The 23,268-nt window shown below is 32.1% G+C and overlaps 1 protein-coding gene and 1 non-coding gene across 2 annotated transcripts in view; both read left to right on the top strand.

Annotated features, from left to right (window-relative positions):
- Nucleotides 1–23,268, top strand: part of LOC148283057 (guanylate cyclase 32E) — a gene marked incomplete at its 3' end in the record, with an annotated part of 223,567 nt that overhangs the window by 138,239 nt on the left and 62,060 nt on the right. The gene's annotated exons all lie outside the window — the stretch shown is intronic.
- On the top strand, nt 1,365–1,435 carry TRNAG-GCC (transfer RNA glycine (anticodon GCC)). The gene has a single exon. It is a non-coding gene; the product is annotated as a tRNA-Gly (tRNA).

Raw genomic sequence — 23,268 nt, 5'->3', positions numbered from 1 at the left:
GCTGCAATACGTCCTGTAATCTAGCTCCTGTCTGTTATAATTTTTTATTGATCTTAATTGAAAACGAGGAACTAGAATCCCAACCGTCCATGCGCTCTGTAACTGCAAGACGTACTGGGATATTTATTAATTGTACAGCGCCCTTGAGGTGATTTTCACAAAAATGGCGCTATATAAATTATCCAACTCTATATATTTATATAAAGGGATTTTACATGACAAGTATAGTATTTTAATCAAAGAGTTTTTAAGAACAACAAGTAAACATCAATGTAGGTTCTAATAAACAATAATAAAAATTAAAATAAAGTATCAAATAACATTTTACTTTATAGATGTGAAGATACAATATTGTATTTAAGTAGGTAGGTACATAAATAAATGTGTTGAAAATTATAACAGTTAAAGGGGAAAAAAATAACTGTAGGTATTATTTTAATCGTAGACAAGGAAACAGCATTCGAATAATGAAAATTATTTTGATTTCCTCGCGTAAGAATTTTTACTCTAAAAACTGACAATCGAAAATAAAACAAAACAATTTCACCATACTCGTTTCCGAGCCGATGTAGTCTGACAATTGGAGAATTTACGAAATAATTTTGTCTCACAGACGCCACAACAAAGATTGAACGCCTTCTTGTACTTTATCGAGAACTCTGACATTTTGAGAGTATCATTTTTTATGTTCCTGATCATCAGTGTCAGAACAGAACATTTTGTCTTCCGGCTTCCAGAACCAACCTGCCTCTAATTATGGCGATTGAAATAGCAGTCACGCAGCTGAACATTGTCACTTTGGAGATCGACATCTTTCATATCAGTGAAACTATGCGTAAGAGGCAAATACTTTTGCTGTTGGAGAGTATTACGCCTTAATAATGTCGAACCATTGCTCAAAAGCCAAGCCAAGCTTGATATATTGTCCCAATATAACGCCTTAAATATTTGTTATTTAGTTAAAACAAATAAGTTTGAATACATTTAGTACTTTGTTTGATCAGGAATGTCTTTTGTGCCATTCGCCATTTTATTCGTAAAAAATGATAGTATCGTTAAGAATTCTTTGCTTAAAAATGGACAATCGATTTAAATGGTGAAGTTAAAAATAAAATCAATAAGTTCAATTATTCCCGATTTATGTAAATATATTATTGTGTCACATCATTACAAATATGAATATAAATTTTTGTGTAGTTAGCCACGACAAACAAAAACATATATTAATATAGACGCGTATTTCAATTAACGATCGTTTTTCCTGTGTTTGCTAAGAGCGAACTGATCATATTTGCTCAGGTGTAAAAAAAATGGAACCGAAAATTGAAGGCATTCAATATGAATCGAATGACAATTTTTTGTGAGCATCGGTGGTTCAATGGTAGAATGCTCGCCTGCCACGCGGGCGATCCGGGTTCGATTCCCGGCCGATGCAGATTATTTTTTTTATCAATTTATGTTTTTTTAAATTTACTCAACTGAAAAGTCAAATTGCACGTTTAATACCAGTTCGTTACAATTCAACTAATAACATCTCATCATCATTCCATATACGTTCCCTAGTTGGAGCATATGGTATCCACAAAGAACCTCCATGCATCTTTGTCGACTGCCAGCTCCTGTGAATCCTCCCATGTAAGGTTCTCGTCCCGAAGTTTTGACATAAACAGGCCAAGACTTCGAGAACCTAATGCCTTGTAAAGTAGACAAACGTGGTTAAGGCTTTCAGGAGGCATCCGTGTATATGGCCCAGCCAATCGTATCACCTCCGCTTGGGGACAGTTGTCACCAGAGTTTGCTGCGTCCATTTTATTATTACTTCATTCCTCATACAGTCAAACCACCGCACACCCAAGATTTTTCTGAGACACCCATTCTCAAAACTCAGTATTTTGCTGTTTTGGGCCCTAATTAAGGTGTCACGATTCGCATCCGTAGAGGAGGCATAAAAATCATTTAGCCTTGTATATTATAATATTAACAGAGATGGAGAACATCCAAGATAATAAAATATGGAAGTCTAGTCATGTACAGGACTCATGATCTGTCTGATTTTCTGTTCAAGTGGATGTATACAGTTATGTGTGTGAAATAGAACCAGAACCCTGGACGGGTGTATTTAACTAGATGGGTGATCTAGTTAAATACACCCTTGGCGGCCTCCGTGGTGTAGGGGTCAAGACGCTTGACTCATGCACGGAAGGTTCCGGGTTCAATTCCCGGTGAGAACACGGAAAATAAAAATGTGATTTTTCTCAAGCCTGGGTGTTCTGTGATGTAATTCACCACTGTAATTGGGCCTCCTGGCCTGTTGTGGTGCAAAAATAAATAAATAAATAAATAAAAATAAATAAATCTCGGGTAAAAATTCTGCAGAAGGGACGTAAGTGGAGATTAGTTCGCCATATTGCGTAGTGTTCAGCTTATTCGCCTACCATTCTTGAGTTCTTGGGTTGGATTCCCAACAGGAGAGACAGTGTTGAAATTAAAGATTATTTAAACTGCAATATTTTATCGTTCCTAAGTACGTATTCTGATGAGACGTTAAAATTTATCTTAAATTTTATTTACAAAGTAAAATTGTGTTTTCAGTATGAAAAATATAAAATATTTACAATTTTTTTTTCTAATCATGAAACTTTGAATTTTTGTACAAATATACATACGTTCGTACAAAAATATCCTTATTAGTTTATACCGTCTCAGTAAATACCGATGAACATAGCCGTTCATAATCGTGGCTCTGAGCTGCTATTCTGCATCTTCTCTACCCCCTAGAAAATATTTAATTTGGAGATTTTTATTTTTTGTATGCGAATACACTAAACTTACATGGCAACACAGATGATTAAACGACAAATTACGTATAAAATTGTTCAAATAATAGAAAAAAAAGCTTTGGTCAATTCAACCTAATAAAGTGTTTTGGGTAATGCTTAAAGTCGCAATAATGATTTGGATAAAAATCATCATGTTTGGTTTTACGTGTTCGTAATTATTTGACGTTTAATCATCAGAGTGCCCATATACGTAGCAAAGTGTAGTCGAATGAAATAGTAAAAATCCACAAATTAACCGCTTTCTAGGGGGTAGAAAAGATTCAGAATAGCAGTCCTGGACTGGCACCTAAAATGCAGTTCTGACTTCCTTACCTTCAAGTCACAGATGATCAAAATACACAGCATTTGGTTTACCAATTCAGTGCCCACTGGGTGCGGTAGAGAAATGATTATGATGATGTCCTGTCATTTCCTGGTCTAATTTGGTATTTCACAGACTGCGTATCATTCCTCTATTAAATAGTTCATGACAGATCATATGCCTTGATAATGCCTATACTTCCATTTTATTTATCTAGAATATTCTCTACCTCTGTTAAAATAAGTAATATATTAATATCGATAACTTGCAAATGTCCTTGACTTTAAAAATTTAGACAGACTCAAAAAATTGTGTTTGTTACTTATCAAGTATTTCTGTTAAAGTTTTATGGTTTTACATCCCTATTTTTTTTTCAAACTATCAACTCAATAATTAGACACTCTAAATTTTTTTATTTTGTATTAATCCAATTTAGCGGGTGAAATTAATGTCAAAATTAAGGCAGTACCGATTACTAAGGAGTCTGATTTTTCATATTTTAACATATTACAACAGATATGAAGAACGTTTTAGTGAAGGTAATTTAGAAGTCTAGGCATCTACAGGGTTTATGACCTGTCATTGGCTGGTTTTAGTCGCCACTTTACACACTGTGTAACATTCACCATTCTGTCCATATTAAAACATCTTTATCCCTTCAATTCTTTCATCTGTTGATGTTTGTGAAGTTAAAGAGCTGAAATTTATGCCGGTGAAAATCGTGTAATTGAATTATTTCACCTACATACTAGGCAACGCCTGAAAATTTTATTACTTAAACCAGCCAATGGCAGGTCATAAGCCCTGTAGATGCCTAGACTTCTATATCACCTTCTCTAAAATGTTCTTCATCTTTGTAGTAATATGTTAATATTAACATCTCCCCAGGGAGTTGAATCCAATCCTTGTAAACAAAAATTTGGACAAACTCAAAATATTGTTGATTCATATTTTAAATTCATTTTTTCTTTAAAATCAAATGAAACATTGATTAATTTTGTAATTCTTTGGGATTTTTTAATGATATCTTGTACGTAAATTAACGGTTAATAAATTTTCGGCTGTGCATATTTTCACTTATTTTTCATAAAGTTTTCTCATTTATTTGGGATTAAGTTTTGGAACTTTATGGTCGGTCGTTTTATTATATGGGTTAGGGAAACCCTTTTTCCTTTACGAAAATAGATGAATGGTAACGTAAGGAAAATACGTTTCACTTCTAAACGTTTATGATCCCCTGGAAATTTTATTACATCGATGCCATCCAATCATATGCCAGATTGATCGTGAAAATGTGTTACGAGAATGAAATTTAGCTGAAAATGTTTGAGAGAAGCCGCTGAGATGTTTATGTCTCATAAAAAAACTTTTTTTTAAACTCTTACGACGATAATATTTCTAAACACTTATTTCAGACGCGATCTAAAAATTTGTCCATGTTTTAACAGAAAAAAAGACAGAGGGACACTTATAATTTATTTATTTTTAAACCTACTATGTTAAAAAAAAAAATCGAAATTAATTGAGGAATCCTCTGTTTCAAGAAGAAATGCTCAGTATTCAAAATTAATTTTACGTTTGACATGTATATTTTATTGGGTGATCCCGTGTAAGTTGGATCCGTTCCGACGTTACGGGTACCACTGTAGGAGCCCTTTTCAGGGTTAATTGTCTGTTTTGTTGAAAAAATGTGTATTTATGTATGTTTAGTATATTACAGCATTTATCGATTTTATTCCTGGACGATTACCTTTCTTTCCCATCCTTCCCTTGACCAATCTTTATGGTACCTACCTGACATCAAGATAGAAAAAACACAAATTTAGAATATTTGAATTTGGAATAAAACAAAACAACATGTTGACATAACAATTGATTGCATAAAAATTCTTGAATTCGTTCCGCGTCGTTGTAAAAGTTATCATAAATCGTTACACAATTCATGAATTTTGTAACGATTTGAATTTTATCATCCAGTGCCCAAAATTGAAGAACATCCTCATCAAATCAAAGGTAGGTCCATTTCCGTGTTCCTTTCCTTTTTTCAAAGATTACCAACCTTTTACAAAACTGAATGAAATTCGTTTTTTCGCTACGGTCCTCTTTTCGTTGACAATGTACTAGTAATTTGTACCTTGTCGCAATCTGCAGTAGGCACATTCCGCGTTATTTTTGTAGTGTGCAGTTGCAGGAACCATCTTGAGTTTAATTTCAGCTCATCGTCTTTGTGTTATTTGGGTGTTTGCGTATTTCGATTGCCTTTTTTATTATTCGTGCAATGTAATTTCTAGGTATTTGCAATATTTTTGGTTCAAAGAAATATACACGATATTTTATGTGTGTCAATTCTTTACTTTGCTGTGTACCCCGTTTGTCTAATGTACACTTTTTCACATTCTCGTCAGCTCAGTTAATAAGCTGCTTCAGTTTAAAGTTTTTAAGTTTTTACACGGATTCGTGAAAATCTATGCACATATTTAATTTATATTGTTTAGTTTTTTTTATTATTTCTTCTTTGCTAATTTGCTGAAGTGTGTGGTGAAGCATAAATTATTATTTATCGATTTTAATCTTCAAATACAATTAATAATTACTTTGCCGGTCTCATTGTCAATACAAACAATAAAACAATATCTCCCAGCCAACCTGCAGACTGATCAAAATAAGAATTGATTAAAAATTTGTACTAGAAAAAAATATCCAATAATAATTTAGAAAAAGACAGGAAGAGAAACCTGAGAAGGAAATATGAATAATTTTGCTGAGAAAGATTCGTTTCAGTTTTGCCCAAATTTTGTTGTTTATTTATGAACGTGATTTTTTTATATGCAGGAGTTTCTTATTGTAGACAAAGTTTATATTTCAAAAAGTGTTTTTTTCTGCAATCAAATTTCTTTGAATTTATCTCAACTGTTGGGATCAGAAAGGATATACTAATATGGGCTAATCAGGAACTTCTCAACATTTGCTTACGTGGAGAGGAAACAACTTAAAACTCTTCAGGAGAAGCCGGCCTGTTGGCAGTAGTCAACAGGCCTTCCGTTCCACTAGAGGTATGTCCATGATTATGAAGATGATGTCCATCTCTAAATCTGCCTAGCAGAATAATTTTAACCTATTTTAGGCATTTCTCAGTCACATAAAAGGCTTTTAAAATGTTACCAAAAAAAATAATTAATAACTTCCGTTTTTTTTAATGACCACCAAACTCAAACCCTCGTTTTTAATTAATTGGAAGGTGTAAATGAAACAACTTGATTTAAGATTCGATTCTCGATTCTCAGAATCTGCTGATAAAATGGACCCACAGGATATGTAGGTAATTAAATGTGCTTAATTAACTGAATCGGATATAGCAGATTCCACCTGGACACAGGTTCTCCTCCAGAATTAATGAGGCGGAATTCTGTAAATATACTTTATGCATCTACATGTGGTATAAATTAATGTAGATGTAGAGATGCAAACAGTTAACCGATCACCATAACAAAACTGTTCGATTTGTCGATTAGTCGAAATCTCAAAAATTACAAAACAAACAAACTATCACGCCCTTTCCCCGCAGGGGTAAGCATAGAGGATAGAACGCCATATTACTCTGTCTTTGCATACAGACCTCGCTTCCTCTACCTTCATACATCTTCTTATGCACACACGTCGATTATTCCTACTCTTGACATTGTAGCGTCCCTTTGTGAGGAGTGTGAAAAATGTCCAATTTGGAAAAATCAGAGAATGTCAATACTCAATGTATTAACAGATTTCAAAGAGTTACAAAAAAATTGAACCTCAATTTATAATTATGGACAAAAATACATCATTAGATTTCGTGTTCTGGCAAATTGAAACGACAATACGATTACAAATTCAATTACAAAGTACTTACATGCCGTAAGGCGATACTCCCACGATATAACAGACTACATCTTAGCTTTTGACACTGGCGGTCTTTGCTTTTCAAAATGCACGGTATGTCGTGGTATTGCCATACTCAAATTTTGACGTACTAAAAAATATTATTCGGACCCGTGCTTAATTACGCCCTGCTTAAATGGGGCAGGATGAAATATAATCGTTACAACATGTCCATCTTCTAGTATATGATGGACTTGATCGTGCCATGCCTTTGTCGGTCTTCCTCGTTTTCTGCATCCATCAACATTCGCATTGTAGATTTTTAGTCGTTTTTTTGCTGTCTATTCGCTCTACATGTCCAAAGCAACGCAGCACCACTTTCTTGATTCTGTCGATAATGCATGTCTCAGCCTTACACAGTTGACGGATCTCGACATTTGTGCACCTATCATACATCGTTTTACCACACATTTGCCTGATGGATCGCATCTCGACAGCATTTAACCTGCTTTCATAATTTTTTTTCCAATTCCATTCTTCGCTCCCATACATTAGAGTTGGCGCTAGATCTCCATTGTGAACTGATAGTTTTGTCTCCTGCGATAAACATTTATTTCCTAAAGTAGATTTCAGTGCACCGTTCACACTATTCCCGGCACTCACCCTCCTTTCAATGTTTTTCTGAGTCTTTCTATCCCTAGTAAACATGCTTCCCAGATACACAAATTCTTCCACTGGATTTAGAATATCTCCGTTCACACTAATCTCACATTCAGTTATATTTTCAGCTTTTTTAAAAACCATCACTTTTGATTTACCAACATTCATAAGCAAATCGCTTTTCTTGCATACATCGTAGACTTTTGTTACCAAGAATTGAAGGTCTTCTTTGCTGCTAGCAAGAAGCACGGCATCATCAGCATACAGAAGACAGTTAACAGTTATCCCACTCATTTTTGCTCCCATTCTTAAATCTTTCTCAAAAATTACCAGATTATATAAATATTTTCCTATCCTGAAATTACTTTTTTTTTAGTAAACATATTACTATGGAGATAAAAAACATTTAAGGAAAATAAACATAGAAGTCTACGCATAGGACTTATGACCTGTCATTGGCTAATTTATATGTCTCCGTGAATAGTTCTCGCCCTTCAAACCCTGGTCTATAAAGAGCCTGGCTTACGTGTGGAAGGCTAGAGTTCTCATTTTGCTCAATCTTCCCCTCCAAGCCCAGATTCGAAAAGTATCAGGCTATTAGGTAGGGGGCGAGCTTTTTAACATCCTCAGGTGTAACCAGTGGTCCTTCGAGGATGAGGTTTCTTAACTCTTCACGGAGTAACTCTAGACAAATGTTCATTTTTACGTTGCGTTCAAAATTGTGTTGAAAACATAAACTGGCCTGATAATTTCCGTTTAATTGTAAATATTGTAATATTTTTTTGTAATAGCTGTTATTTTCTCAAATCAATATATTTTAATTAATTATTTTTTTAACTCTTTATTCTGCATCTGTAAAATGTGTCACAATTTAATCAAATTCGCTCAGGGCAATATTTCGGGGTGGGCTTTAAAACTTATCATGTAAAATCTTACAAAGAACAGCTTATCGGTTTATAGGAGGAGCACATAACAATTTGGGCCAATTAGGTTCACTATCTTTTAATCAAATCAAAATTAATCGGTCAGCTGTAATTTATTGCGCATAATTACTCAATAAAAGGTATTTATATGGTAAATAAATACGGTAGGTGTAAGGTGTAAATATTGGGAAAATAAAGAGAGTACATTTAAGGTACTGTTATTGCATTAGTATGCAGTCTTGTGGTAGTCGAAGATCGATTTTTTTCATCATTATTTTTTACGAATCAATTTTTTTTACAATAGTCTGTGATGAAAAAGTTTGAAAGGAATGTGCTTTATATAAATTTTTGAAAGTCACTCTGTTGATTTGTGTAACGTGAAAGAATTGAAACCTGTATCGGTGGATATTTAAACATAGGCAGAATGTGAATGTAACACAACATGTAAAGTAATAGGTTATACCAGTCTATATTTAAAAATAAATTAAAAATTAATCTAAAAAAGCACATGATGACTGAACTAACTAGACTAGACGAGACATAAAATGACTAGACAAAATTAAATTTCTAATGTAACCCTAACGGGTTTTTTAAAATTGTAAATAAATAAAAAAAATATGGAGATATCTACAAGAAAAAATAATAACAGCACGTAAATGGATAACTTAGGAATTATGAAGTTTTTGGCTGTTGTGCGATTTAAATCATTTTTAATACGAAATCCATGCAAGTCTTTTTCGTATTCAAAAACACTACCGATTTAAATATAATTTTTGTAATTAAAGAAAATTTATGAGCTTTTGATTTGTGGCTCTTTTAAATTTAAACAGGGATTTTTTCTAATTAGAGATGGAAATAATCTAACGAATGTACTAATTGAATTATTGACGACGATGCTTTTAAACCTTATTTCTTAAACAACATTCTAATATTGAGTTATTTACAACTCTAATGCTTCGAATTTGTTTCCTAAAATACCATTAAAACATGAATTGGAAATAATAATGATAGTAATAATTATTATTTGTAGTATTATCTAAAAATATGCACGCTTTTACTTTCCATTATGTTGTATCCTAACTCAACACAGAGCTCTTGGCCTCATAGAGATTGGGATACGTCATTATTTTTTTATAATATGTATCTTTAAATGAATAAATATATCAAATAAAAATAAATATTTTTTCTTCAGTTCTTCACTGCAATATTTTATGTGCCTGGACTGGTACCTTAAGCGTAAAGCTTATCACTTTATATTCATGCAACAGATGATCAAATACGTTACATTTAGTGTGCCTATGCAGCGTGCTGTGCCCCGTTACGTGCAGACCGATGACGATAATGATATTTTACTTTACATGCGTAATCTGTACAAAATGGAAAAATATTCAGCCTGCCTCGACATTTGTTGAGCCTGCTCTGAGCACTAAGTCTGGTTTCGGTTCTGACTCTAAATTAAACTTACGTACGTAACTTACGTGTATTATAAAACGCCATATCACTCTGCCTTTGAATGTAGACCTCACTTCCTCTACATTCATACATCTTCTCATGCACGTACACTGATTTTTCTAAATTTAACTCTGACCATATAAATATGAAATAAATGTATATTTACCCATAGCAAGGTAGGTTTTTGAACACATAGGGGAATTCAGCACTATTTATTACACGTACCAAATAATTTGTTTCTGTCCAAATGAACGGATAGAAAGTGGTTGGAACAAACCCAATTGTTATTTTCAGGGGACAATTGTTCCGCCCTGTTATGAATCAATTCATTCCACCTTATTTTATCTATTAGGAATCCGAAAAAAAACCTTAATGAACTTTATTATGCTTATAAATTTAATGATAAAATGATTACACTAATAAATAACATTTAAGTGAATATTAATAATATTTCAAGGTGTTGCACAGCCCTAGCAGTCTTAATTATAAGAGCCGCCCCAAAAAGTGAGTCATAAAAATACCATTCGAAATTGGCGCAGATGTATTGTCATCTCTTTTAGTTACATTCAATAAACGATAATTTCACATTCTTTCACTGAGATAAAAAGAGAAAAAAATATTTCCAGATGTCGGTTGACTCGGTAAAGGGTCGTCAAGTTTGCATGTCTTGAACATTTAAAGAAATATTTGAATTTAAACGATTGAAAAAAATGGTTTAAATTACATAAATCCAATGTATAAGGTATTTGAATTACACAGAAACAAATGCTGTAATAGGAGGAATCAATTCATTAGTTACGTAAACCTTGACAAAGAAGCTTGTTTGCTTTGAAACCGGTCGCTAAAAAATAAAAATTAGTGGTTAAAAACAAAGTTGATCTAGTTATTTTATTTTGCTATAATAATTTCTCAAATGATAGTGCAAAAAAAGTGGTGCATTTATGTTGAAAACTACCAAAAAACGTATTAATTTGAAAATTTATAATATTTGATAAATACCTGTGATAATAGAAGCGTTTTTTCTCTTTTCCAGTTCTATTTGAACATCCTCTAATGGCACAAGTCGGCATAAAAAAATTTGATGTAATTAGCACTAAATACGTTAAACAACCATAAAAATACCGACAGAGCGTTTGACAGTTCGAAGCAATACTGGCCGCGTACGTAAAAAATGAGCATCGTAAAATTCTAAAATCGACTACAAAACAAAAAATGAGCACCGTACCCACAGATTTTTTTTGTCTCCCTTTCTCTCATTTGGAACATTTTGTAAAAAATGAGTCCGCTATAACAGGCAACATGCATTGGATTGGTAAAATGTTTTGTTAACCCTCTACAGATGTATATACTCTAAGAGTAAATTTTAAAAATATATACTGTGTTTTCAATCAGTGGTTTTTAAAAAAAAATATAAATATATTTTTTTTCATTTGTTTATTTTTCCATACACATGTTATTTACAAAGATATATTATTATCAATATTGGTCAGGGCGAATGAGACATTCCATTTTACTTCTACCTAGCTCTACTTTCCATTTTTTTAAAGCCTTTTCAAACATTTTCTCGTTACGAATTGTTTTTATAAATAGTGGAAGTAGATTATAGATTTTAATTGAATAATACTTAAAAACCCTTTGTCCGAAAGTGGTATTAGTTTGTATTTGTTTAAGTTGTCTTTGTGTTGAGGATAGAGTGATAATATTATTTGTATGTGATGTATTGTAGGGGTTATGTCTTGCATTTGAGTAAGAGTAGTTTTTGAATCTGTAGGTGAGTATTGTTTCAGCGTATAATTGTTTTGGTGTCATAAGTTGTGATATGTGGTATTCCTGGCTTTTCTTATTTTCTATGTCCATTTCATTAAACTGCGACAGAATAAGCTTGCAAAGACGTTTATTTCATATAATATTTGAATAATAAACGTAACAAAATTTATTTTAAATTAGAAATATTCACCACAAAAATCTTTCTTCGAATCGACGAATAGTTTAGTTTTATTGGGTTTGAACGAACGTTTCTATTTTGATAATATTTTGTTTCGTTGAAAAGATCTAGGTATTGTGCTAAAGTTTTAACTGTATGAGGTTACTTGATCATTGTATTCTTTTTTACTCGGATTCAATATGGAAATATCACCCTTTTTATACATTTTCAAAGTAATGAGCAATTGTTTCTTGCAAGTTGTATTTATTAACAGTTTTTATGTTTTTCATATAGTTAAATAGTTTTTCAAACAATATTGATAAATTCGTTTTGTGTTTGCTTCTGGTTGTTGACGCCATTCTAAAAAGAATCATCGAGCTAAGCAAAGTGAAAAACCGCTTAATTTCTTTCAGAGTGGCGATTCAGTATAGGTTAAGTAATAAATTACCTTAATCACTTGTAAATCTCCGTGACGTGTTTACTCAACTGAATGCATTAACTCTTTTACGCCAGTGCTAGTGGTCTGATAAAAGGGTATATAAGAAAATTGTCCATATATAAAATGTACACTTATTACACTTACAAAATGTCAAAAAATAGTAAAACAGTGTCATAATTTATTGTACAAGGGTTTTAAATTGTTCGATAAATTACTTGAAGATGCATAGCCTTTTAATCGAAAAGTGACAATTAAAAAAAATATGTGTTAGATATATTTGGATATTTAATTCAATGTAATCAAACGTTTACAATAATTATAAAATGTTATAAATCGACTTAATAAAACGTAAATAAAATTTATTCACAAACCTTTTAAATAATGGGTATGTTGTACAATCATTGCATTAATTCATTGATCCTGGACTGGCATTTGAGCCGTAAGACTGGTCACCTTTCCTTTCGAATAATAAAATTTATATCGATACGCTGTTGGAGTACCAATGCAGTGTCTTATGCACTACTGGGTGTGGACATGGAAATGATGATAGTTTTTTACGGTCAACAAAAAATTTATAAAAAAAATGTCATGTAATGTATATATATTAGGTAGTTGTAAAAATAAACTTTGAAATTAAATGTGAAATCTGTAATTCGTTTTACTTATTTGAATTGTTCATTAAGATTTCTATAGAAAATAAATTAACAATAAGTAAATAAATAAACAAATAAATAAATAGTAAATAAACAAACGAGTCATTAAATTTATTTATTTCAAAAACCACTGCAATATTTTACTTGTACTAGGCTCAATATATTATGAAGGGTTTGGCAAGCCAGAAATATTAGTATGACTAATGTTGCAATCGGTTCTTGTCTGTTCAAAGAAACCGTTTTGTTGCGGCAAGTATGTTTATCGAACGTTTCCCATAGCAAAAAATAAAAATATATTTAAAATAAATAAAAAGGTTTTTATTTAGATTACTATCCTTAACAATTTTTCTAATTCCTCACTTCCAATGTTTGACAACCAAATCATTGTTTTTTTGTTTAATACTGTTGTTTTTTCAGATTTCTAAACACACGGTATCAGTTTATAAGGTTAAGCCCGTTATATAAAAATGATTTTTTGGAATACTGCTGTACGTGTTATCGGAATCACCAAATCGTTTATAAATAAATAAATGCACTCGCCTCTAAACGCAATAACTTCTATTCGATTTTTCTTCAAATTTACGTCATTTTACGGACACAAAATTATTAACATTAAATATTCTACAAAAAACCGTTTGAAATGTGTGTCACCGTAATTGATTGATCATATAAAGGGAAATTTGCAATGTAATCCCTAACTGTTGCGTAAAACAGAAGATCCACGACAAATACGCCTTTCCAGCCCTAATGTTTTGCGATAAACGGAAAATATTTCCTTGGCACAATGCGTAGTACGTGGAAGGTTCGTAAGAAAATGAATTCTTCCTTGCTATTAAATAAGCGGAAGGAAAACGGCATCCAAACAAAGGAGACGTAAATGTATTTCGGTTGCTATATTAGGCCGGAGCATTATGCCAGTCCTGGCTTTAATGATTTTGTAGACTATTACACTATTTGAATGTTCGAGACTATTACTAGTAAAATATTTTACAATAATAGTATGATAATATTATTGTAATATTTCATTTATTTTTTACTTGTGGAATGATGCGTAGTGGCTATTTCAATGTACGCTTTTTTTCTTCTTTTTTTGACATTGTATGTAGTAATGTATAGAAAACTATAATTGGCCTGCAGGTAAAATCACTAAAATGTTTTTCCCAACGCTGGCTGATGCAGCAAACTTCCGTCATCATCACCAAAGTACTTTCGAAGCGACCCAAATTTTTACCAGACACGGAGCTATGAGAAGTTATCTATATAGGTTTAAATTAAAGAATGATGACTATTGTCCATGCGATGATATTTCTTCACAGAGTATCGAACATCTGTTATTTCGGTGCCCATTTTTCAGTTTGCAACCCCATAATCTTGAAGCAGAATGCAAGAAAGATGGAATATCCTTAACAGATATCCACACTGTAGTGAAATGTAGTTATCACGCGCCATTGCTCTTGAAATTTGCAACAATGGTGATTGGACTCATAAAGGTAATAAACCAAAATCAGTGATCGAACATCCCATTTCCAAGACAAACAAAAACGATTTTTTCCGAGTACCTTAGCCTTGTACATGACACGTAAGGCTACTAAATACAGGGGTCCAAATATATTTTTTTTTAAATTAAAAAAACTGTAACTGGCCCATAATTTTGGTTTATCAGTAAATATATTTTTTTGTTGTAATGGTTGTTGTTTTTTTAAATAAAAAAAATGATTGAGTTGATTAAATTAAAGATAGGATAAGGACACGATTCATCAACTTACTTTGTAACTGTACTGCTCTAAATTTAACTCACTCTGTCCCCGTTTAGATATTCTGAAAGGCGTCTTGGTGCGCGTTTGCCTACCATGCAAGAGGTGTCGGGCTCGATTCTTGACATGGTTGACATGAAATATTGATTTAAAACGGTGTTTTTACAATAGAATATTTCATATTAAATACTATTAAGCGTGTTGTCCAGATGTCATTTGAAATATATGTACAGTTATATAAATTGTATAATAATATTCTATTTTTATTTTAGCTATTATTTAATTTTGTACGTGCTCCCATTTTCCATTATGTTATATTCCAACTCAACACAGTTACCTTGGCCTCATTGAATTTGGGATACGTTATTATTATATTTTTTTGTTAAATGCATGTATTTGTATGAAAATAAATAAAAATAAATAGTTTCGAGACTGGTACCTAAAGCGTTACACTACATTCAATTTCTCGTTCTTCTCTAACTCATTAAACCCAAATGTTTGAGTTTACTGTTTACCATATTGATGTGCCATATATACATGTTTTTTTTTGTTTTTGATCCTATGTTTGTGGTGTGATACTTATGTGTCTTTATTCACTTATTTCTCGTACAATCTACAGCGACTTATGGAATTATTGGATGGGGGATAGCGCGGCCAGCGCATTGGATCCAGTTTTTAAAGTACGAAAACTCGTGCTTAGAACAATGAAAAAAGTACCTTTTTGCTATCCTTCAAAAGAACTGTTTGAAAATTGATCATCTTACCTTCATGTAACACAACTGATCAAAATACGCTGCAATGGTCCACCAATGCAGTGCTCTATGCACCATTGAAAGGGAGTGTTGATGTTGATGAAAATGAAACATTTTTCACAATGTTTGTATCTTTCAATGTTTATTTTGCTATCGTTAATAGTTTTAGAATTGGTCAACTTTACTATATAATAAAAACCCAAACTACAGTAGAACCTCTCTCTTAAGTTTTTATACCTCTCGAAAATCTTCTTTCTACTCTGCGTTTTCCTTCAATTTTTTTATTGCAATATAAATTCGGTCTAATATCCTTACGTGAAATGTTAAAAGTACTCTGGCTTTCTTTTCTCAATTGTATTTTATTATTTCTCTCTCTTTTTTCATGCGTCTAAGGTTTTATAAACATCTTTCAAACTTCCGTAAATGTAACGAACCGTTGGCCGTTCGTTACGATAACCGACGGTTTTGTGTTATATAAACCATTTTTGTCGCCGGTAAGCATTTTCATAGAAATTAAAACTTTAGTGACAGCTTCTATATTTTTTTGTCAATTGTCTATGAAAAAACTTTTTATCTAAGCTCTTTCTGTCAAATGCGAACGGTGCTCATTGAATGAAAAAATACATCAAATGCAAATACTTAACAGTTTTGAACAAAGTTTTTACACAAAAAAGAACTATGAATTGAGAATACTATGAATTAAAATTAAAACTATTAAAAGCGAGCAGGAAAACAGCTGATTACGGTGGATAGTTTTTACTATTAACTGTTATTTTAGTATACCTATATTTATATCAATTAACCATGTTTTTTTTTTTTTTAAATATTAAGTTTATATTTGAAGCACTAACTTTGTGGTTATTCATTATTATAAAATAAATAAAACAACTTTGTTTTTAAGCACTAATTTTTTAATTGTTTTTTTTTTTTTCCACGGACCGGTTTCAAAGTAAATAAGCTTCTTCGTCAAAGTTACGTAAACCTTGACGAAGAAGCTTGTTTGCTGTGAAACCGGTTGGTGGAAAAAAAATAATCAAAAATTATTGGTCAAAAACAAAATTGTTTTATTTTTTATTTTTAAAAAATAAACTGCTGAATATATTTATCCATCAGACTAAAGTTGATTTTATACCACCACGCAGAGTAAAAAACATAAAAAACTGGTAATTCAACTAAATGCCAAAATAATAACTCTCTGCATGTTAATTGGGCGGAGATTTGATCAAATAACAATGTGATAAAACAGCTGTCATGTCAAATACGGCAGCGGCGCTAAAGGTAACGAATCGTAATACATTTAACCGGCCAAAATCGGCCAGTTACCATTTAACCATAGATTCAACGACTCGTAATGCTACGAACGTTTATAAAACGCAATAATCGGCCGGTATACCAAATATTAGTTAAAAAACCGGCCCTTAGTATTTCGTCGTTGCGAATTCTGTCTGCCCGTGATATTTAAAGCATCCTTATATAGCACTACATTAAGAATGCTTTAATTCTCTTTGTGGTAACTTGAGTGTACCCAAAATCTTTATACATATAATTCTTCTGTACGTGTAATGTCATTGAACTCCTCCTAAACGGCTCAACCGATTTACGTGTGGTTTTCAGCGAAATGTATATCTTTGCGCTGCGCGTGTTCATAGATATTAAAATTTTCAATCGAATTTGTAAAAAAAAAGTTAGAAGAATGAATATTTTTTTCATCGACCTACTAGGGTTGCATTCGACGAGAATGTATCCATTAACGTTTTTTTGTTTAAAAAAATATTGTTTTTGAATGTTTACAAACAACATTCGCTTTTTATGGATCTCAATCAGATTTTTTCCTTAAATTCCTCATAATTTCTTCCCATTTATTTCTTTTAACTGGATTTTTGGTAATACTAAAAAAATATTAACTGACGTTCAATACATTTTTGAAAATCGCATTCATGAGTAAAGTGCACCCCTGTCGGTGAGAAGAGCCGAGTTTGACATTTGCAAAAAGAATTCTGATTTTGAAAATTTATTTTGGAATTGACCCATAAACAAGTATCTAGGTGCCAACTTATCAATTAAAAGTATTTTTTTCCAAGCTAATAGCAGGCAAGCCAACGTTCGGGCAGGACAACGTCTGTCGGGTCCGCTTGTATGTATATATCATAGCACAATTCGCTTACGCAGATTGAAGTTAAAGTCTCTATTACTAAGGAGGTCACGCATTTTGAAAAAGCAGTTCGGTGTAATTTCTATCCTCACTTTAATCTCCTGAGAGATCATGATCCACTAATAGTCGAGCTAGCATCCCAATTATTCGTATTGAAGCACTCTTTTTGTCTCTTCCGTTCCCATTTTAGAGGCATATTTGTCTCTTCTTTATTTGCTGACAACGATATATTTTTTTAAATATTTTTTTTCAGATAACAAATAAAGATATAATATTACTTGTAAAGACAATTTTTTACATTCATTAAATATATATATTTACATTAACGTTTCCCATTACGTAAAAGAAATAAACAATTCTTGTGTACATAATGGGAAGTGACGTCTTACTATAGTTTATTTTATTTTAATTATTTATATTTTTAGAACACGACACAGGGGATTGGAATGACTTATTGATAGCTAAAATAACTTGTTAGCAATCGCGCTGAAGAATTTATTTGTTACCAGGCCCGAGAGAAAAAGATTGTCCCTACAACAGGATAATTACAATACTTTCACTAGGGCTCAGTAAGTAGCATTAAATTTAACACAGCAACCTAGTAAATGTGCAATACACAATAAACATAGTACTTGTTACGCAATTAATGATGATGTTGATGAAAATTATTTTATTTTATTGTATTTGGGAAACCATCAGTTTTACACACATATTTAAAGTAAACAAACAAATATAGTGTATAAACTCAGAACCAATAACAGATTTCCACAAAGTGTACAAAGTTAATAAAGAAAATATAATTTATATTATATACCTATAAATACACTTAAGTGATTAAATATAAAAATGGTAAAAATGTTGTTTAAGAACAGTAAGTTATTATAAATTGCACGGGATTAGGACAAGGATGCGTGAAGAGAGGATAAGAAAGGGGAGGGAGATGTAAATACTTATTATTATGTCTTTTAAGTTACATAATGCACTTTTTGTGTAAATATGAAATCTGACAGAGTGATGTTCGTAAAGTCTATGTCTTTAAATTTTGTATTGTACACTGAAAAAGTCCTACGAAAAAAAGCATTTTATATACATACGATGTTTAACTTATTGGTACATAAAACAGGTGGTACCGTCTACAAATACTGGCTAAAACATGTATTGTTATTAAACTAAGTAATTCTGCACAGTCAACAAGTCCCGTCATAATTTTGTGAATCAGTAGTTAGTCCGCAAACACCCGTATTGTAGAGAAGTGATTCCATGGTAGGTGGAGGAAGCGAGAGTTGATACACAAGAAAGGCCGGTCTTGTATTTTAGGTACTTTAAAAATTTGTTCTGAATGTTTTATATTCTTGTTATATATACTGGGGGAATACTGGGGATTCCATATCTGAGATGCGTATTTTAAATGGCTTCTAACAAACGTATAATATAATGGAATTGGGGCCTTTGGTTTTTTTTTTTTTTTATGAAAAAAGAAATATTTGCGTTCTTATAATTTACCCAAATATTTAATTTTGAGGGCCATTCTCAACGAGTTCTAAATAACTCACTATTAGAAAATGGAATCAAGTTGGGGTAGAGTGGGATTCGAACCACGGACCTTTGGTCTGTGAGTCCGAGACACTAGCCACGGGACCACAACCCGACTAATTAAAAAATGTTTACTCATTCGAATTATAAAACCTAACATACTCAATGCTTTGGAGGTAATTTTACTGATATGCTATTCAAAAAATAGTTAAGAGTCTAAAACAATCCTTAGATCTTTAATTTTGTGCTTTCTCATTAGTAGATTTAGTTTGTAATCAAAATTAAGAATTTTTCTTTCCCTTGTGGATTACATCATATACATTTATTAATATTCAAAAACAGATTATTTTTAACACAATAGTCAGTTAGAAGATCTTAATCGTCTTGAATCATGACGCAATCTTCTCGAGATTAAATTTTAGCGTTTATTTTCATATCATCGGCATAAAAAATAAATTTTGAATAATGAGAGCAAACATCAACGTCATTTATTGTGTATGCAGACAATTGGTAGAATTCCATATTTTATTTGGTAATGTATCCAAAATAAAACAAGTTTATTGGATTGTAATTCTACTTTATTTTTTATAAAATATACAAAGGGTATATTGTGACGCGTTTCGTCTTTTTTTATTTTTATTTTATTTATTTGGATAACCAACAGCTATAATTATATCATATTTATATAACAAAACAAATAACAAATAAGCCAATTACAGGTTTTCACAAGTAGCATCACAGTAAGTTAAAAAAGATTCTCGAACATAAAATGAATAGTAATTAAATGTAAATTTAAAAGAAAAGAAAAAAAATACTACGAGTTATTTTGAAAGCAAACGCCGCACGTTATTAAGATTATTTTCAAATAAATCTATGTTAAATGATTTATTTAGTACATTAAAATTATTAAAAGTTGGCCATAAATATGAATTTTGCCTATAATTAGATGAAACAAGAGGTATGTGAAGAAGAGGGTTATTTCTTAAAACTTTGGAAGGAACATTGATAGAAAGTTTGCAAAGTAGTTCAGGACAGTCAATTGAACCAGAGGCAATTTTAAGTAAATAAATTATATCCGCTATTTCACGACGTTTTTGCAGAGGCAGTAGGTGATGTTTTTTACATATATGAATATACTGGTCAGATTTAAACTCAAGTTTCAACCGGAAACACATGAACTTTACGAATTTTTTTTGAATATTTTCAATGCGTGATATCTGCACATTGTACATAGGATTCCATATTTGTGATGCATATTCTAAATTGCTTCGCACTAATGTACAGTAAAGGATTTTAAGTGTCTTTGCCATAGTGAACGACGTAGAGCTACGCATAACAAAGCCAAGCGCACGCGATGACTTTTTTATGATGCTGTCAACATGGGCGTCAAAAAGTAATTTACTATCATGGAAGACACCTAGATCCTTTACACATAATGAGCGTTGGAGGTTTTGACCCTTAAGCACATAGTTAGTACGTAAAAATTTTACTTTGCGACTAAATGTAATAACTGAACACTTAGAAGGATTAAGGTCCAAGCAGTTGGAGTTGCAGTAATCCTCTAGACGGTCGAGATCTGACTGCAGATCAAAGACGTCAGCTGGGGTCTTGATTGTTGCAAAAATTTTCATGTCGTCAGCAAAACAAAGCAAACGCGAAGAGGTAAAGCATTTATCAATGTCGTTAACAAAAATTATGAAGAGCAAAGGTCCCAGAAGAGACCCTTGAGGCACCCCGCTGGGGACCCGTACCCAACTAGAAATAAAATTATTAACCACTACCGCTTGCGACCTGTTGTCTATATAAGATGAAAACCATCTGAAGAGGTCACCTCTAATACCGATTTTAGTTAATTTTTTTAATAGTAATTTGTGATCGATTCGGTCGAAGCATTTACTGTAATCGGTGTAAATAACGTCTACCTGATGACCACCGTCCATTGAATCAGTAAGGTAATCATTAAGTAAGATTAAATTTGAAACGGTAGATCTCCCTTTTAGAAAGCCATGTTGAGATGGACTCAGTGAGTTTTTAATGGCGGAATATAGTTGGTTATAGATTATTCTTTCAAATATTTTAGACACTATACACAGTTTAGAAATTGGTCTATAATTGGCTATATCGGTTTTAGGCCGTTTCTTGTGGACTGGTGTTATAAAAGCGGATTTCCAAATATGTGGGATTGTGCATTCTTTGAGAGATCTTTTGAATAGCAAAGTGATTGGTACACATATAGTACTAGCAGAATTTATGAGAAAACATGCGGGAAGGTGATCAGGTCCAGCTGATTTTGATGTATCTAGCTTTAAGAGTAGATTTTTTACATAGTCTGTGGTAATCACTATGGAATTAATATCTGAGGTATACACATGAGACGAGGTAGATGAGGGATTAGTGGAATTTCTCGATTGGATACTAGCTGGATATAGAAAAGTGGAGTGAAAATATTCAGAAAATGCGTTGCAAATTTCAATACCAGTGTTTACTCGCATATTACCTAATACAAGACTATTAGGAATACAGTTAGATTTTAGGTCTTGTTAGGACATTTTCAAACAAACTCTCAAAACTGTTTGTTTGAAAATATCCTAACAAGACGAAACGCGTCACAATATACCCTTTGTATATTTTATAAAAAATAAAGTAGAATTACAATCAAATAAACTTGTTTTATTTTGGATACATTACCAAATCAACGTCATTATTTATATAAAAAATAATAAGGGACTAATTAGACTTCCCTGGGGAACGCTAGAGTAGACTTATCACCAACATAATTATTTCAAAAGCATACGAGAGTAATAAAGGGGAGTTCTTACATTAAATAATTATTTAACAAGCTTAGTCAGTCTAATAATACGCAAGAAAAGTCGCTCGATAATGTAAGAAATTTATATATAACGAAAAAGTTCATGAGTAGTTGTTTTTGTGGATTGATACATAAATTGCATCAAGAGAGAGACAATATTTCTAGTCACTCGTTTTGCTGTGTTGAAGTCAGCAGGGAAAGTGGAATTTCCGTGTAAACTACAAGTGGCCATTGTGGAGTACATATATAATAATAATATATAATGAAACGTACAACCAAATTGTGGGCTGATGCGATATTCATGTCTGCTTTACAGGGGTCCTATGAAGGAAACTCGGTAAGCAAGGGGAAATCTTTGCAGTAATACAAAACAGCTGCTACCATTATATATATTAATATTTCCAAAATTAAGTAAGATTGTGTTTATTTATTTATTTTTACATAAACGGCATAAATTGCCTTTAACATATATTGAACATAAATATGAACTTTTTTTAACATTTTTATTTATTTATTATATATATACGGCCTAATCCAATTACAACTAACAGTTACATGAAGAAACATAAATGCAAGAAACTGAACAAAAAGAACATAAAACTATTTAGCAAAGACAACCAAGGGCAAAACAATAATAGTATACAATATATTTAAAAAAACGAAAGACCAAAAACTTTGAGCAAAACCATGCCAATCCAACTTCATCCCACACTGTTTAGTCGCGAAGAGATCTACGAAAAGCCGGAAGATCTATCCCAGAAAATTCCAAGTCGTGTGATGAATTGACTAATCTACACATTCTGGACATTGGGGCATAAAAACCAAAGTTGCTCTTAGAAGATTTTATAAATAGCAGATTTTGACTTCTGGTGACACGGTTGGGAACAAGAAAAGAAATTGATTGCAACAGAGATGGGACATCACTTAAAGCAGTAAAAATTCATGTTTTCTAGTAAAAAATAATTATTATTGTATTCGACTTCTGGTGACATGGTTGGAACGTGAAAATAAATCGATTGCAACAGAGATGAGACATAACGTGTAGCATTAGTATTTTGAAAATGCATATAAGGTCCAACTCAGTTCTACGTCTCTCCAATGAAGACAGATTAAGAGATTGCTCTATTTCAAAATAAGAATAATTTCCCCTTTGTAATCCGAGTAACCATGCCACTTTTCTTAAAAAACGGTGTTGGACAGACTCGACATGGTCAATATGAG

Source organism: Micrasema longulum, unplaced genomic scaffold (assembly GCF_059751315.1).
Source record: "Micrasema longulum isolate JH-2025_06_02 unplaced genomic scaffold, ASM5975131v1 h1tg000264l, whole genome shotgun sequence".
NCBI classification, from domain to species: Eukaryota; Metazoa; Arthropoda; class Insecta; order Trichoptera; family Brachycentridae; genus Micrasema; species Micrasema longulum.
Note: the sequence above shows the minus strand (reverse complement) of the source record. Positions and strands in the feature narration are given on the sequence as shown.